General features: G+C 37.4%; 1 pseudogene across 1 annotated transcript; it reads left to right on the top strand.

Moving 5' to 3' along the window:
- Nucleotides 1-4,710: 4,710 nt before the first annotated feature.
- LOC308632477 (la-related protein 1B-like) lies at nt 4,711-5,769 on the top strand (annotated as a pseudogene). Its single transcript has one exon. The product of its transcript is annotated as a la-related protein 1B-like (transcript).
- The last annotated feature ends 851 nt before the right edge of the window (nt 5,770-6,620 follow it).

The raw sequence follows: 6,620 nt of genomic DNA, 5'->3' as shown, positions 1-6,620 counted from the left end.
ATAAGAATGTACATGTGATAATATGTATGACAATATATATGTATACAAAAATACACATTCTGACCCTGGGTACATTGTAATGAGAGTCATGATATTATGCATTTCTCAAGGTTGAGGATACATGGATACATATTATAATGAATATGTGACTAGTTATATAACGTATACCATTGATAATGAAAAGCACAAGACAAAAGATACATAAAACCTCATATGATGTAACTGTATTACCATTATATTAGATTTAGTTTTAACACAATATTAGGATTACTAGTCAATATTTAGTAGAGTTAGTTTATAGAATACATAGACCATAAAATATGAATATTCATAGAATGTGCATGTGAACCATGTATTAACACAAAAATACTTCCAAAAGACATCACAAATAATGACATAAAATTGTCATCGTCAAAAATGAGACAATTATAGCGAGAAGAAGGAGGATATCTGCGATGGCATATCCGGAATGGGTAATGCTCAGGAGCTCACGATGACGAAAGAGGTGGAGAAGAGTACTAAACCATGGTAGAGTGTAAACCTTCCACAAACATGGAGGTGTGTTGGCCTAATAGTTTCTTGAGAGCCAGCCTCTAAGCTTTCAGTAGCTGAAATGGTTGTTGCTGTGAGGAGCATGGGCTCCCTTGGATGGATCTCCTTCAGTGTGAACTGTAGACATTCTTTCATATTTTCCAATGTTCATGAGGAAGCACAGCTGAATCCTCTTCCTAGAGGTGACCTGTGGCCACTGGGGGCTGAATGGTCTTGGGTAAATATATTATCTAGGCCTTATTCAAATATACCAATAAATATGTTGGCCTAGAAGCAGCTGATGTGCTATGAAAAACTCCCTCCAAAGAAGAGAGTATCATGGCACTAAATTCAGGTTAATTTTTCAAGCCCCTAGACCTCTATCAATTTTGAATTCCAATAACAGTATGAATGAATTTAAAGTTATTCTGATTAACATTTTTATTTGAATAACAAGTAAATATAAAACTAATGAAATTTGCTTCAAATGATCTTAATGGTGAAAGTATGTCCAAATTTCTTCAGCTTCATTTTTTAATTATTTATTCTTATTTGTTATATAGGACAACAGAATACATTATAATTGATATTACATACGTAGAGCACAATTTTTCATCTCTCTGCTTGAATATAAAATATATTCACACCATTCATGACTTTTTTATACATGTACATAGGGTAGTGATGTCCATCTCATTCCAGCTCAGCTTCTTTTATAGAAATGGAAAAATGAGATTATTTGTGTATCAGCACAATTATTAACACAGGTTTTTATTGAAGCCCCACATCTAAAGAAAAATTTTGCCCTCATAATAGCTTTTACTTTTCCCTATATAACATTAACTTTAAATTTCCATGTATTTTAACTTTCAAAAAACTTTTATGACATCTTCTAGCTTTGGGTAAGCAGCTGGTGGCAATTGATGTATTAACAGTGAGAAAGAGAACTGTGGCCAAGAACACAAGGGCAAATTACTTTCATAAAAAGCATCCCATAAAGCTGAAAATAAATAATTCATTTAACCACAGAACTTTTAAACCCACAATCTTAAATAAAAGTATTTTCTAAACTGTGGGAAATTAAAAATAGCAGCATTAGTAACATTTGATTTAACAATATAAATCAAATGCTAGTGTGCATTTAAAAGTATCTACTGAAGATTTAAAATTGCATGAGATCTTACTGAGATGAAATGATACTAAATTTTGTGTAGAGTTAATTACAGAGGGTTGTGGCTATATAATATAGAACTAGAAACAGAGGCCATCCCTCTATGGTAGATCTAGGAACACAGTACTTCTTTTTTCTCTGACCCATTTTTATACAAGAGTATAAAGCCAAGAAGGTTTCCCAAATAAGCTGATATTCAAGATAAGACCTGAGGGATAAATATGGAAGGTCAGGGAAAGGCATTCCATGTAGGAAGTCATGATTGTTTCAAAAGTAATTTATTATTATTTGTTAGACATTCATTCAACAAGTATGTATTGAATAACAGCCATTTGAGCATAGAGATGTCTTAAAAAAACTCTTCCAAATCTGGGTTCAACAGTTCATTGTTTGAGTTGTTCTGAAACTATGAGCAACAAAGTTCTCTCATCTTTACAATTCTTTCCTTTTGCCTCAATGTGAGAATTTCCCTTTGTTTTTTTGTCTTTTTTAGGCCCTATATTAATATATTTTCTAATCATATGTAAAGTTGTTAAATATATTATATAAAATACATTACAAATGGACTTGATGTTCAATCTAAAAACATGTTTATTCATGATAACATTGTAAGAGAAATAATCTAAAACAAAAATAATGAATTTGTGAACTTTCCTTATGAAGCTCAGAGCTGTGAATAAGGAATCATAAAGATTCATTTATCCCATAACTATTATGATCAATAAAAACAATCAGTAAGATACCAGTTTCAGAAAATATGAGAAAACAGTTCTTTTCTCTTTTTTTTAATTAGTTACACATGACAGTACAATGACCTTGACATATCATACATTTGATGGTCTTTTCATGTTATATAAATTTTAAAATTGAAAACAACCACCTTTTATCAATAAGCTTTTCCTTTAAAAATAAAAATAATACCATGGCACTAAAACTTTCAGGAATCTAATCTGAATACCTGGGAATTCATTTCAGGGCAGTGATGAAAAGTTGCACCAAAAGTAAAGGACGAGTGTAAGCTCAGGGAGAGATTGAGGTGGGAAAACATGCTCTTCACTTCACATGTGCCCATTTGGAGAGATCGGGTCATATTTCAGCCCCCTGTCCATCTTTATTCAGTTGGGTCCAGAAGAGTAAGAGAGGCTCACTGAGGAGGGATTTGAGCAGACCCTAGACAAAAATGACTTAGTCTATGGCTTATTTTCTAAGCAGCTTTCCTGAACAGAGGGTCCCTGCTGGACTGTTAAGAAGCCCATAATCTCACTGGTTAATTTTATTCTAATGCAAATGTTAGGAAACCACAAACCCATCTATATCTATCCTCTGACATTTTACAACTAATTTGTAATAGTAGATATTTGACCTCCGTGTTTTTGATCTTTGAACTTGCCTCTCCACTACTTTCATACCATTACTGAGTTTGCAACCTTGCACAAGACACTAAACCCACCCTACCTCAATGCTCATAAGTTTCAGAACAACTCGTGTGAAATGAAGATAATTTTTGAGGGTCAAGTTAGTATTATTAATATTTAGAAGTTCTTAGCCTAATTCAGTACATAGTAAGCACTATTTAAGTGTTATTAAATAAATAAACACAATTTATAACTTTTATAACTCTAGCATATCCATGGTTGATCTCATTAGGTCTTTGTTATATAAAGACAGAAATTTGGAATGTGCTCAAACATAACAGTGAGTACAGTGTGAGGCCTGTATTATAGGGAAATAGGAAGAGAAGTTAGACAGCTGTTGCTGCAGGCTGGAAGAGATGAGATGCAGATAGGAGCTAAATGAGCAATTCTACAAAGATATAATGAATATGGCAGAAAAATTGCTTTGGGAAATCTTTCCTATAGTTTACAACACTTCCACATAAGCCTTTCAAAAACTTACCATTAGGTACAAGTTTTCATTGTGGTCAGTTTACTTTATCAACAACCTATCAGCAACCTCCATGTCCTCTCACACAGGCAAATTCCACATGGAGTGGACGAAATGGTGGCTTTCAATGTGATGTCTCCATGTCCAAATTCTGAAACTCATACAGATTACACTGTTAAGGAAAACATGATCTTTGCATGTTTAACAGTGTGAAAGGTCTTGAGATAAAGAGATGACCCAGTATTATCTGAGTGCCATAGCAAATGACTTGTTATTATAAGAGATTGGAAGAGGAAAATTTGGGACAGACAGAAGAAAATACGTGGGGAAGAGCCAATGTCATCCAATGTTATCAGCCATAAAACAAATACAGGGATACTGAAGGGCCATATTAATGTGACTTTAGAATTGGATAAAAGTTGAAGGCTGGAAGAATTTGGAGAATCATGATTAAAAAATATATGTAGACTATTGGTAGACATGAATTCCAAAACTGATCTGGTGAGAACTTAGAAATCTCTAGTGGCTTAGTTGATAAATATATTCCATAAACAGAATATTGGCATAAATATGAGTGTTAGGTCCACTCCTGCTGTATGTTAAGGGAGAAGTGAAACATATATAATTGGGAATGTGAGGAAAGGTAATTCTTATATATGGTGATCAAAACTTGTCTTGAGTTTTGTTCTTTTTTATACAAAGCAGAATTTGTGATGAACTTTAGCTGAAGGGATTCCCAAGGAAATTTTTTCTTTTCTGGAGCAGGAGGGCGGGGAGGCTGAGAGGGCGGCCAGGAGAAGGGGTATGGGGAGAGTCCTAAGCTGCCATTGCTGGGCCACAATGTGCCCCAGGCAGCCGTGCCCTCCTGTGGGTGAGGGCGTTCCTGTGCGTGCAGGTGATCCACCGGGTGCACAAGGTGCGGGAGCCCCAGGGCCCCTTTGTCAGAGAGCCGCCAGCCAAAGACGCCCAGGATCCGCTGGGTCTGGGCCCTGAGGAGAAGCTGCCACTGCCCAAGGAGAACCCCTGGAACAAAAAGCCTCCTGAGCGCATGTCCCTCGCAGTTATGGGCGCTGCAGCCCGGGCTGGAGACCCTGCAGGCAGAGCTCAGAATAAACACAGGAAAACTCTAGACAAGGAAATCCAATAAGGCCAGTGATTTCCGTGATATGGCAAACTGGCCAAAACCCGGAGAGTTAGTAAGCACTGGAAAAACCATTTTGCCGTCTCAGAGTGTCATCATCCAAGGAAATAAGAAGGAAGAAATTAGAAAAGCAAAAAAGGAGAGAAGGTTGAAATGAGGAGTAACAGGAAACAAAATTAGAAAGTCCTATTGAAAATGTCAGTGAGGATGATGCCCAGTCAAGCAGTCAGGGAAAGAGCTCATAAACACAAGTGAGTACCACTGCACTCAGAAGATGTAAGACCAGAGAGTCAGGAGAGACCTGGATCCTCCACAGCTCTTGGTGTCAACCTGAAGCAAACAATTCTTCCCATAACAGGAGAAATGACACGCGAAGTCGGAGGGGAGACAGACAAAAAAGGGATGATCAGGATGAAGTGTCCAGTGTGAGGAGTGAGGGGGTAATATATGAGGTTCCTTCAGAAATCAAGGAAGAGGACCAGGACAGGGAACAGGATAAGGCAGAGGAAACCCTCCAGTGAACTTTGATTATTCATATGGTTACCAAGAACATGGTGAAAGGACAGATCAGCCATTTCAAACAGAAATTAACGCCAGTATGATGTATTACTATGACGACAGAAAGGGTGTACAGGTGTATCCTGTGGAAGAAGCATTGCTTACAGAGTATATTAAGCATTGAATTGAATATTACTTCAGTATAGAAAACTTGGAACATGACTTTTTTTTTTTTTCAGAGAAAGATGGATGAGCAAGGTTTCTTGCCTATATCCCTGATTGTTGGATTTCACTGCGTTCAGGCTCTCAGCACAAACTTTAACCTCATTTTAGAGGCCCTGAAGGACACAGAAGTAGAAGTTGCAGGTGAGAAAATGAGGAGAAAGATAGAACCAGAAAAATGGCCAATCCCCTGGGCCCTCCTCCCAGCAGTGTGCCACAGACAGACTTCTCTCAGCTGATGAATTGTCTGGAGTTTGTGCAAGGACAAGCCTTTTGCTCACAGTCAGGATTATTATCTACTGATGCCCTGGATGTCATCTGATGGTGATGTGCAGTAGAGCAAATGGCTCACTGAAATGCATTTTAAATACCGAAACAAACCATGCTGTAGAGATGGAAGCTACCAGACTACCTTCTGTGTGAGAGTGTCGACTGTTGACCCCTAGGCCACATGACAGTGAAGATGACCACCTGTGCCATGACCTGAGACAGAGCTTGGACCTCTTCTGGCATTCCAGAAGCTGCCTTCCCTTTTCTGTGTGGCTGGGCTTAGACAGCATGGGTACTTTTATGTGCAGGGGAAGCTAATTGTTATCACTGTGGGAATACTGCAAGGTTCTGTCTTTTTTTCCCAGGCATATGTACTTGTGTCCAGGTCAATAAAGCAGAGAAAGAGAAGACAGTGTAGCATTTCTCAACTTCCCAGGGCTTGGGCTCTTGGTCTTTCTTAGCCATGGTGAACATTGCACAACTCACATGTTAAGATGTTTCACATGGACTGTAAGATTTATTAATGTGGACATTTAAGGGGTAAGAAATTGAAGAAATAAACAAGGATATTTTTTCCATTATTCTTCAAAATGTATTTTTGATACATTAGTGTAAGTCCTGCCCATCAGAAAAGCATTAATTATGGACAGTTTAACATAAATTTTTATCTCATATTTCTTTGTCAGCCCTGTATTTTTAATTGCAGCAAGCAACTTGTTTTATTTATTTATTTATTTATTTTTTAAAGAGAGAGGGAGAGAGGAGAGAGAGAGAGAGAGAGAGAGAGAGAGAGAGAGAGAGAGAGAGAGAATTTTTAATATTTTTTTTTTTTTACTTCTCGGCGGACACAACATCTTTGTTTGTATGTGGTGCTGAGGATCGAACCCAGGCCGCACGCATGCC

This window comes from Spermophilus citellus (genome assembly GCF_964194105.1).
Source record: "Spermophilus citellus genome assembly, chromosome: 13".
Taxonomy (NCBI): domain Eukaryota; kingdom Metazoa; phylum Chordata; class Mammalia; order Rodentia; family Sciuridae; genus Spermophilus; species Spermophilus citellus.
The sequence above is the reverse complement of the archived record's forward strand: the minus strand, read 5'-3'. Positions and strand labels throughout refer to the sequence as shown.